Source organism: Podarcis filfolensis, assembly GCF_964270895.1.
Source record: "Podarcis filfolensis genome assembly, chromosome: 11".
Lineage (NCBI taxonomy): Eukaryota > Metazoa > Chordata > Lepidosauria > Squamata > Lacertidae > Podarcis > Podarcis filfolensis.
Genome location: NC_139613.1, coordinates 48,368,279 through 48,379,886, shown reverse-complemented (window position 1 = coordinate 48,379,886; position 11,608 = coordinate 48,368,279). Strand labels below are relative to the sequence as shown.

The window sequence follows — 11,608 nt, the reverse complement described above, 5'->3', positions numbered from 1 at the left end:
TGGTTTACACCACAGCACCACCCACATCCCTCTTGCCACATAGATCTTAACAATTCATACAAACTTACCTATTCCCACCCATCCACCCCAAAACCATACTCCCTCAATCTCATGCCATTTGAAGTCTACTGATGGAGTCATTATAAACACAGGAAACACAGAAGATAGAATTGCTGTGTTTGCCAGATGAATTGTAACAAGAGTGCATACATTCCATGGAGGTTGTGAATGCATGGAGAAATCAGATTTGTGCCAGTTGGCTTTCTTCAAATTTTCACTTGTACCAGGACCTATATCTATATATACCCTATATCAGGAGTAAAAGGTAAAGGACCCCTGGACGGTTAAGTCCAGTCAAAAGCAACTATGGGGTTGCGGCGCTCATCTCACTTTCAGATCGAGGGAGCCAGCATTTGTCCGCAAACAGCTTTCCGGGTCTTGTGGCCAGCAGGACTAAATTGCTTCTGGCGCAATGGAACACCATGACGGAAACCAGAACACACAGAAGCACTGTCTACCTTCCCACCTCAGCAGTACCTATTTATCTACTTGCACTGGCATGCTTTTGAACTGCTAGGTTGGCATGAGCTGGGACCAAGCAATGGGAGCTCACCCCATCGCGGGGATTCAAACCACTGACCTTCTGATCAGCAAGACCAAGAAGCTCAGTGGTTTAAACCACAGCTCCACCCGTGTCCCGAATAAACAAGCACACAATCACTGATAGGTCCACCTGCCATTGTGAAGCTCAAAGCAATGAAGATGATGCCTCCCCAGCTGTTGCCATTGGTTGTGGGTTTCTTGTGATGTCACAAAAGCACTTGGCAACTGAGTGGATATACAGGCCGGCCAAGGGGAAAGCCCTTTTCTGTTTCCAGCAGGACACACCTGGCAATGGATGTGACATTCAGCACTGCCCAGGTTTCTTCCACTTGGAGGAGGCAAAGTGGTGAATGGAAGGAGGCAATCCTCTGGCAGTGGGATGCTAGGGAGCGATCATAAGGCAAGTTTGCTTGCTTGAAGGCTGCTGGTATCTATGGTTGGAAGCTGGCGGACATCTCATGATGGACCTAACAGTAACTTCTGACACAATGGGACGCCGTGACAGGAGCCAGAGTGCACAGAAATGCTGTTTACCTTCCCGTCACAGCCTATTTATCTACTTGCACTGGCATGCTTTTGAACTGCTAGGTTGGCAGGAGCTGGGACAGAGTAACGGGAGCTCACCCCGTCACGGGGATTCAAACCGCCAACCTTCCGATTGGCAAGCCCAAGAGGCTCAGTGGTTTAGAGCACAGTGCCACCTGCGTCCCTATATATATACCCTATAGCTATCTGTCTATTGTCTCTCTCTCTCTCTCATATCTATCTATCTATCTATCTATCTATCTATCTATCTATCTATCTATCTTCTATGCCCTAAATCAGGAGTAAGGAATCTCAGACTGTAAGGGGATGCAGTCCTTTAGACCTCTCTATATACAGTGGTACCTTGGTTCATGAACTTAATCCGTTCCGGAAGTCCGTTCTTAAACCGAATCCATTCTCAAACCGAGGCGTGCTTTCCCTAATGAGGCCTCCTGCTGCCGGTGCCCTTCCACCATTTGGATTCCATTCTTAGACTGAGGTAAAGTTCGCAAACCAGGACACTACTTCCATTTTTGCGGAGTTCGTAAACAGAATCGTTAGTAAACAGGAACCGAAGTACCACTGTACTTGAAACTCTACCTGGGTCATGCCCCTTCCTTGGGATGCATACCCTTTCCGTTGGCACACCCTTCACCAGTGTGGTCCCCCGCTTCTCAAAGTGCTTTTTGCCAGACTGGAATGCATCTCGCTTGCGTAAGATGGCAAGATTTGTGCGTAGAAACCTTGCTTTTGCATGGCTGGACTGTAGCCAGCTCAAAGGCATTGTTCTGTCCACATTTGCCTCGGGGCTCAGCCACCACTCCCATGTGGCCCTTGGAACATTCTCCAGGTGGGAATGTGGCTCCCAGGGGGTGAAAAATGTTCCCTAGACCATTTATTGTATGGGTTGTAGATAAACACCTCTGCACTTTTGAGCATGTGAGGGTCTTCTGGGCAAACGGAAGCTGAGATGCATGAGCTAAACTGAACATCTGCACACAGTTAGTGTGCCGATATTAAGCATTTATGAACTCCAGGCTGGGCCTTTATCATCATCCCCTTACTAGTTGCTCAAAGCATTCGTGAGCATACAGAGCTCCAAATTCTTACATCAATGCCAAACATCAGTCTACTCATCATATACTTGATAGATGTGTGCTGTTGACCTCTGGCAGAAGCTCACAAGACTTAATTTGATGCATTTACCAGTTTTGATATAATTTTAATGTTTTTGATTTTTATTTTCCTGTAATTCGTAACAGCCGAAATGCAATGATTTCATTTCTTGAAAGGTAGAAGAAAAGTCTGAAATCTTTATAATGGCTAAAATATGTAACTTTATAGTACAGTTTTAAAAACAATAATCATGAGATACCAAATATCCACGTGCCAGCCAGACAGTGAAATGCTAAATTATGAGCTTTTAGCCACAGAGAATGAAAACAGGAGATTTACTGTCTGGCTGAGAGATTTTCTCCTTGAGATAACTGCCAGGAGGGGGTGGGGAAACACTCTGAATGCATCTACTCCCCCCCCCCCTTAACTTTTAAAGATAAATGATGGACGTCATTTGGTCAGCTTAAGAATGTGGAAAGATCAGTCACCCCAGCACTGAAATGACATTTTAAAGGAATTACATTGGAGGAATTGTGTAGATGTTTGTTTGGTTTTAAAGAATACCTCTCTGCTATGCTGAAGTCACATTTTTAACATGCTTCTCGGGCAATAGCTATATTTTTTAAAGGTAGCATGATTTCATCATAGATCAGCCGTAACAAAATGTGTTACAAAACAATGAGACTGACAGCTCATCATTGTGTCTCTCAGCAACCAATGAGTTTACAGCAAGGAAGGATAAAATTTGAGGAGTAGCAATTTAGAAATTCTGCTAAATCCTGGCAAATTGCTAACATTTCTTAATTGCTATATATGTCGTCGGAAGGGGTGATTATGTTTAAATCCACTCATTAAGTACGTATGCATGCAGCTTAGAAATAATTATATTGTTCCAAATTCTCTTCCATTTATATGGTGTTTGAGAATTTTAAATACTACCCCCTCTGCCAGAAGACTATCATTTCATATATGATGTCCAAGATCTGCTCTTTAGACATTGAGATATGCAATTTCATGAGTTTCACAGTCAAATAAAACCAACAAAGAAGAACAGTGCTCATCTACATTTAATTTTAATGCAACCATTGGGACAAAAGGCGTACTGATAATTAAGAGTCAAGATACTTAGCTGACTCAGTTGCCAATGATTATCCAAAGTAGTACTGCATGAACTGTCTGCAACATTATCACCCTCTCTTTTGCCCACGACACCACTAAATTTACTCTAGGGGTTCCAAATCTTTGAAGCACTTCTGGGGGTGACATGGGGCATGGACCGGGGTGGGGATGGGAGACAAGAAAGGGAACTTTACATTGTGCAAGTGCAAATCTAACACAATGAATGAATTTGATGCTGCGCTAGGTTTTCAGATAGGCTTCCTGTTTTTTCCTGAAATAAACTATAAACCACCTGTTAACATCTGATCAACTTTCACAGTTGCAAATGTCCATTCTTTGTGTGGATCTGATATCAAACTGTTGTGTAGTGGTTCAGAGCGGTTGGACTCGTAATCTGGTGAACCGGGTTCACCAGACTGCTGCATTTTGGATCCTATTCAACTCAGTACATAACAGCTGGTTTACCTTTTCTCCTGCCCCAGCTGCCAAAGGAATTTCCAGGGCCGATTAAAGCTTATGATAATAATGGGTGGCAAAAGGGGAATGCTTAGAGCAAGTATGGGAAACCAATGGCCCTCCAAAAGTTGTTAGACTACAACCCCCATCATTGCTTACAATTGACCGTACATCTGGAGGCTCACAGGTTCCCCATCCTTTGTTGACAGCCACAGACATTGCCTCTACCCTATGACTGGAATTCTGAAACTTCTCACGTCAAACCAGGGAGAGGAGGAGAGCCAGTGTGGTGTAGTGCTTAAGAGCGGTAGTCTCGTAATCTGGTGAACCGGGTTCGCTTCCCCGCTCCTCCACATGCAGCTGCTGGATTACCTTGGGCCAGTCACACTTCTCTGAAGTCTCTCAGCCCCACTCACCTCACAGAGTGTTTGTTGTGGGGGAGGAAGGGAAAGGAGAATGTTAGCCACTTTGAGACTCCTTTGGGTAGTGATCAAATCCAAGCTCTTCTTCTTCTTCATTAACATGGGTAAGCGGTCCCATAGTGTTTGAATAGGGAAGTATGCAAAAAACAAAACGAAACAATACCCTATACATAACACATCAGGTAAAGGCTGGGCCCTTTGTCTCTGATGGGAAGGAGTATTTTATGAGTATTTTAAAAAGAATTTGCTAGTAATATGGCATGTGGGAGTAATAATGTAGGAATTGTGGCATTAGCTTGAGGGATGCTGCCAACACGTTGTTGTGTTGGTCAAATCAGTCAACACCAGTACAAGCAGCTGTGCAGAGTAAACATTTGGATTCTGCAACTTTTGTGTTTAGAAACCTAATCTTTAGGGGGGGGTCTCCTCAACTTCCCCTTGAGTGTAACTTCCCCCTATTTTTTTTAAAAAAGAGTTTCTATAAAGCTTACAAAATAATCTCCGTATCTTTGTGCATGCAGTCTTGGACTGGGGAGGTGTAGCCTTGGTGCATCCTATTTCACAACTGCTAAGAAGAACAACAAAAATCACATTTCAGGGTTAAGCTCATGTTTTTCAAAGCTTTTCAGTGTCACTGAAGGTCTGCTTGCACAACAGAATCCGGCTCAAAGAAATGGGAGTTCCCCTGCTTCTCCTTCCTCTTGCATTACTTGAATGCCCCCCTCCAAATCTTCTCTAGAGTAGGGCTAGGGCAGCCTCCAGAAAAACTATGGGGGGTTGGAGGCTACTGGAGGGGGGGAAGAGAGGAAGGGGAAGTCCCATTGCATCCACTAGTGTGATATTTGACAGTGATGGCTTGCTTAGAGTAAATATATTTGCTTAGGGTGGCTTAAGCTTAAAATAAATCTTGACTTTAGAAAGAAGGAAGTACAGAGATAGACATGCCTCTGGTGCAGGATCTGACAGCACAAATAGAGTGAGGTTGTGGGTTGAGTTGTACATATACTAAACTGGAAGCAGGATTGTGTTATCCTGACCGAACCTGTTATGTACTGAAGTTCTCACCCTGGGCCAGCAGGGGGATACTGTAGATAGTTTTCACTCAGGTCCACATATGCAAATAAGGAATTGAAAGTGATGTTCAGTGATTGGATAGTTACAGAAAGTTGTTACTGTTGCGTTGTAGTTGAGCTCTATATAAGCAGGTTGCTGAACCCTTCAGCTCAGTTCTGTTCTGGCCTGTGAATAAACAAGAGCTGTCTGAAAAATTGCTGTGTCATCTGATACGTTCACCCACAACTTAACAGAACCTACGTTTACTGTGCAATCACTCAAGCATACTTTTATATGTTTTACATGTACAGCGGAACCTCAGTTTTCGAGTGTCTCGGAAGCCGAACGTTTCAGAACCCAAATGCCAAAAACCCGGAAGTAAATGCTTCTGTTTTCGAACACGCCTTGGAAGTCAAATGGCTAATGTTGCTTTTTTTCAATTTTCTCAATGGAAATTGCTGACAGCCCTTTGCGCCTTGGTTGTCGAACGTTTCGGAAGTCAAACGGCCATCCAGAACAGATTACGTTCGACAACTGAGGTTCTACTGTATACTTATAAATGATAGTATATTTTTACTGTTTTGATTGTTAGCTATGAAGAAAAGAGACCTATGCTCTTGTACTCTCCAAAATGCCAGGTACACTGATGCTACTATACAAGCAGACAAAACTCATGAAGCTTTATGCTAGCACACTAAACCAGGATTGAGCATTGTGTTGTAAGTAGCCGAGGCGCTAAAACTCAGGCCTGATATTCTCAGTGCCAATAGTGTCATGTGAACAGGCTCTCAGATGCTTAGCCTACTGTTATTAATGGGCCCCATCCAAAACACTAGAGGCTTAACATGGTTTAAAAGCTTTCTATTGACCCTCAACTCTGTTCCAAACATTCTGTCCTGTAGCCTCTTGTACTATGGGAAAAGATCAATAGGTAGCTAAAAATACTTCATCTCTTTTTGTCTCAGAATGAACTGTTAAATTTTATTAGTGTTTAATTTTGAATACATATCTCTAACACTACTAAAATAAAAAGTCATAATGTTTGATTTTGTTATGACTATATTGAGGAGAAATCAAATTTCTGAGCAGTATGAGATCCCAGTTCTGCATGTAAGCCAGTAATTGTTCAACAGGCAGGGATGAAAAGGGTGACGAAATCATCTGCTCCCCATTCCTAATAATTTATCAGAGCTATTCTGACTTTGCAGGACAGTACATGTACTGATTGGCTAGTGATCAGGTAGGAAGGGAGAAGTCAGTGTGGAAGCCATTTGTGTGCAAGATTCCTTATTTAGCTAGGAAGATACTCATATTTTATTCCAGTTCCCTGCTGTTTCCCTGTTAATTTCAGCATTGTATTTGAGATTCACACAATGTCCATGCCACTTTTAGGAAACTAATGGAATATACTGCATTTTTAGCACTCATTTTCATGTTATTGGATTTTGTGGGGCTGTGGTGGCGGGGAATCCTTTTGTAGTCCCCTCAACCTGAAAAGGGACGTGGGTGGCGCTGTGGGTTAAACCACAGAGCCTAGGACTTGCTGATCAGAAGGTTGGCAGTTCGAATCCCTGCAATGGGGTGAGCTCCCGTTGCTCTGTCCCTGCTCCTGTCAACATAGCAGTTAGAAAGCACGTCAAAGCGCAAGCAGATAAATAGATTCCCGCTTTGGCGGGAAGGTAAACGGCATTTTCGTGCGCTGGTCTGGTTCACCAGAAGCGGCTTAGTCATGCTGGCCACATGACCCGGAAGCTGTATGCCGGTTCCCTCGGCCAATAAAGCGAGATGAGCGCCGCAACCCCAGAGTCGGCCACGACTGGACCTAATGGTCAGGGGTCCCTTTACCTTTACCTTTACAACTTGGAAAATTGCAGTAGCAAAGTGGTGAAATTTAGGGCAGAATACCAGCGCACAGTTCTTCCTTGCCATTTTGATGAGACAATCCTGGTGGAACAGAAGCATGTGTGCGCAAAACGTTGTCTGATGGCATTAGTTGTTGTGTGAATGGAATTTAGTGCGGCATACTGGCATATCAGCCCAAACAAAGCGCGCAACACAACAAATATTGCAGCATGAAAGAAACATTAGAAAACAGGACAGAAGCACTAGCATTATAATCAGAAAGACTAACATAATATTCCCCACTCCAAGCATCAAACTCCAAGTGCAGGGTCAAACCAAACCTGCCATCAGCCAGTCCCCAATCTCTGCAGGTCAGTTTATACAAATTTGGCACTGCAATGTTACATGAAGAGTCTGAACACCAGGTAACAAATTTGTAACATTTATTGAGCAAAAAAATAACCACCTGGAAAGGCCCTGAGCGAAATGTATGTATTTCTTCCAGCAAATTATTTTAAGAATTAAAAATAAGATGAGAAAAGCCTTTCGCATTATAATTACACTTTGGTGCACCTAATGAGGTCTGCAAAAGCTTTCTTGCTTTCACCTTTTCCCATCCTTCCTACAGTGATAAGGCTCCATTGTGTCATTTTCCCGTCACTTACGCATGTGATTTTGCTATGCATTTTGGCTTTCCAGCACAAAGGCAAGACATAACTGAGTTTAATATCTTAGTAATGTAGAAAGTGGCAGAAGGGGGGGGGGGGAGATCTGATTTAAGGGGAAACTTGTGTCGGTAAGGAGTGTAGAAACCTGACTAATCACCTGCAGCTCCTCTCCCAGTTAACTTTCCTTAATTGCATTTTGAGATTTGGGGAGAGAGATTATGAATCACTGGACCCAAGTTCAGTAAAGAGGCTTTCACCTTGCAGACTCACTAATGAAGCTTTGCAAAAATTTCCGGGGAGGTAGGCATTATTCCAGTATTACACATGAATAATCTGAAGTCCCGAGAGCTTAAGTATGATCTCAAAGCAATTGGAGTGGCATACCGAGACCAGAAGTCACACACACATCCTTTCTGAAACTGCACAGAATTGCAAACACAAGCTGCATGAACCAGATTGGCAAACATGTTAGCTGGAGGGGAGGCGGAGAAATGAGCTAAAAACGCCACTGTGCCAACAGTCTGATCCACAACCGGAACTAGAAATCAGCTGTCTGTGGTAACTCAGACTGATTCATAGCCCTGCATGTTGCTTGTTTACTCTTGGTGATGGTAGTTCAATTGAGCCTTGGGAATTAATTAGCTAGGTGCAAATTAATTGGTTCACAAACAATGGCCTCTTCAGAATTTGAATATGTGTTCCCCCTACATTTATTTGCTATAGTGGCATCCTCTTTTATTGGAGCTTGGACAAATAGCTGTTTGTCTGCCTGTGACTAATGCAAATCTTAACATTTGTCTTAAGCAAAATATAATAATCTGCTTGTTTCAGACAGAATTTGCAGCTGAGTGCTCTGAACTTATGCAGCCTGGATGCTTGGAGACTACAGCAGAAGGTTGAGCAGGAAGGATCCAATAAGGAAAACAAATATTTATTTTTTGCAAGAGTGACCATAAAAAGAAGGCGGGGAGGGAGAAAAGGATTTGGCACAACATTCTTCCATTTAATCTCCCCAGCCAAATCCTCCATTGGCTGATAAGAACGTTGTTGCTTGTAATACTGGCTTGTAATACTGCAGCTTTTTGAAATTTGAATGTGTATGATTCAATCATGTATCACACACACATCTGTTCAACCCTAGGATTCACTACCTAAAGTGATGGCATCAAATTTGCAGATGACACCAAACTGGGAGGGGTAGCTAATGCCGCAGAAGACAGAATCAGAATTCAAAATGACCTTAACAGGTTGGGCGCAAGCTAACAAAATGAATTTCAGTACAGACAAATGTAAGGTTCTGCACTTAGGCAGGAAGAACCAGACGCACAAATATAGGATGGGGGACACCTGGCTTATTAGCAGTACATGTGAAAAGGATCTAGAGGTCTTGGTGGACCACAAGCTGAACATGAGTCAACAGCAGCAAAAAAGCAGCAAAAAAGCTAATGCTATTCTAGGTTGCATCAACAAAGTATAGTGTCCAGATCAAGGGAAGTATTAGTAACGCTCTATTCTGCCTTAGACCACACCTGGAATACTGTGTTCTATTCTGGGCACCATGATTTAGGAAGGATGCTGACAAGCTAGAACGTGTGCAGAGGAGGGCAGCCAAGATGATCAAGGGTCTTGAAACTAAGCCTTATGAGGAACGGTTGAAGGAGCTGGGTATGTTGAGCCTGGAGAAGAGGAGACTGAGAGGAGATAGGATAGCCTTCAAATATCTTAAGGGCTGTCACATGGTGGAGGGAGCAAGCTTGTTTTCTCCTGCTCTGGAGGGTAGGACTCCAACCAATGGCTTCAAGTTGCAAGAAAGGAGATTCCAACTAAACATTTGGAAAAACTCTGACAGTAAGAGCTGTTCGGCAGTGGAACAGACTCCCATGAGAAATGGTGGACTCTCCTTCCTTGGAGGTTTTTCAGCAGAGGTTGGATGGCCTTCTGTCATGGATGCTTTAGCGGAGATTCCTGCATTGCAGGGGGTGGGACTAGATGACCGTTGGATCCCTTTCAACTCTAAGAGTCTATGATTTAATGAAATATGAAATGTGTTAAGGAGTCCTCACACTCTTTCCATTTTTTAAGTAAAAGCTGCAAATACTCACTTATGCCCCATGTTGCTTATACAGGAGCACAAAGAGGCGAACATGGCAACTCTCCCCAGTCGCCATTTATCTTCCCAACAACCTAGTGAGGTGGGTTAAGGCAGAAATGGCAAGTCTTCAAGGTTACTCAGTGAGCTACAAGGCTGAGTATTGATACAAACTTGAGTCTGCCCGGTCCTAACCCAACACTCTAACCACCGCAGTGTCTTAAAAACCTATCACTCATCCCCACATAAGATTGTACGACTTCAAAATACACGTGAAAGATTAGATATTTAAATATATCTTCATGTCAACACCTCTCTGCTTGCAGAGGGATGGTGCAGTTGGAAAAAAGCTTACTTTTTTTTTAAAAAATGGTAGATTCTCATTTCTACATGATCTCTATCTATGCATTGTGAGGTGGTAGAGGTCTGTGAGGATTGCAGAGGCTGGTGATGATTGTATCATGTGCCAACATTTGAGCTGGGTCTAATTAAGGTCATTGCGAGGAGGTGCCTGCCATTAGCTCATGATGTTGTCAGTATTTGCCGGAAGTTTCCCCAGCAACCATGTTTGGGCTGGAGGCCATGCCTCCTCTCCGAGCATGCACAGATAAAACAGAAACACTGAGAGGATGGCGTGGGATTGAGGATGAGAGAGGGGGCAGCTAAGGATACAGCTGTAGGGAAAGCCCCATCATGTCTGACGTTTGCAGCCATCAGGCTCAGACAGGCAAGCAGGAGGGTGGCTCTAATTGTATCAAAGCTGCAGGCAACGCAGTGTTGACAGACCAAGAAAGAATGCACTCAACGTATTTTTAATTCTAATTTTCCTTATTCTACTTCTTGCATTCTCAATGTATTTTTAAGTGTAATTTTCCTTATTCTATTTGTCAATTCAGTGCAATTCTGTTACAATTGATTTTGACAGCTCGATGACTAAGCTCTATAGCGTCAAAAAGTCGGATTACCGGAACGACGTCCGAGCACTGAACCACTGGTATATCACAAGTCGACCCTTTATTACTGCGTTTGCAATTGTTCAAGAAATAATCCATTTTGGAAAGAGAAGAAATCAGCACTGAACCACTGATATGTATATTACAATCGAATACTGTGTTTGCTATCGTTTTGGTCACTGCACACCTTATGATGCTATATACTCAAGGGCACTATCTTTCATGGATTACACAGTTATTTGGGTAATAAAAACAATATCCCTACAAAATAGATGACCTGTTTGTAAAAGGCATGCCTCCGTGTAAAAATGGGAAGTTTAGACTAATAGGTTTTCAATGAACAGTTCATACTTCAGAATGCCTGTTCTAAGTTCACCATGCTTGCACAGGTAAATCAAGTTTCCTTTCTCATACATTTCTCAAACCCCATTTTGGTCTGATAATAATAACAATAATGTCATTGTAGCAGATATTTGTTGTTTCCATTTGCTTCATGTGACGGTCCAAATATTGCCAGCTTTGTGCTTGGAAGAGAGATAAAGGGGCAAATTATGTAGAGGTATTACAGGTCGGATAGAGGATTTCCATGGAAGCGAGCCAGTTCCTCTGAAACACAAAGTCTTTATTTACCCAAAGCTTCTCCAGGACTTACTTGGACTAGTTATTTTCCAGAGCTGTTGATTAAGGATGAATGAAACCTCTTCAACAATACTGCTCATAGCTGAACGATATCCCCATGGTCTGCTTAGTCCAAGCTCAGAT

General features: G+C 43.0%; 1 long non-coding RNA gene across 1 annotated transcript; it reads left to right on the top strand.

Annotated features, from left to right (window-relative positions):
• The first annotated feature begins 880 nt into the window (after window positions 1–880).
• LOC310744779 lies at window positions 881–11,231 on the top strand. Its single transcript, XR_014539740.1, has 3 exons — window positions 881–949; window positions 9,931–10,053; window positions 10,819–11,231. It is a non-coding gene; the product is annotated as an uncharacterized lncRNA (long non-coding RNA).
• The last annotated feature ends 377 nt before the right edge of the window (window positions 11,232–11,608 follow it).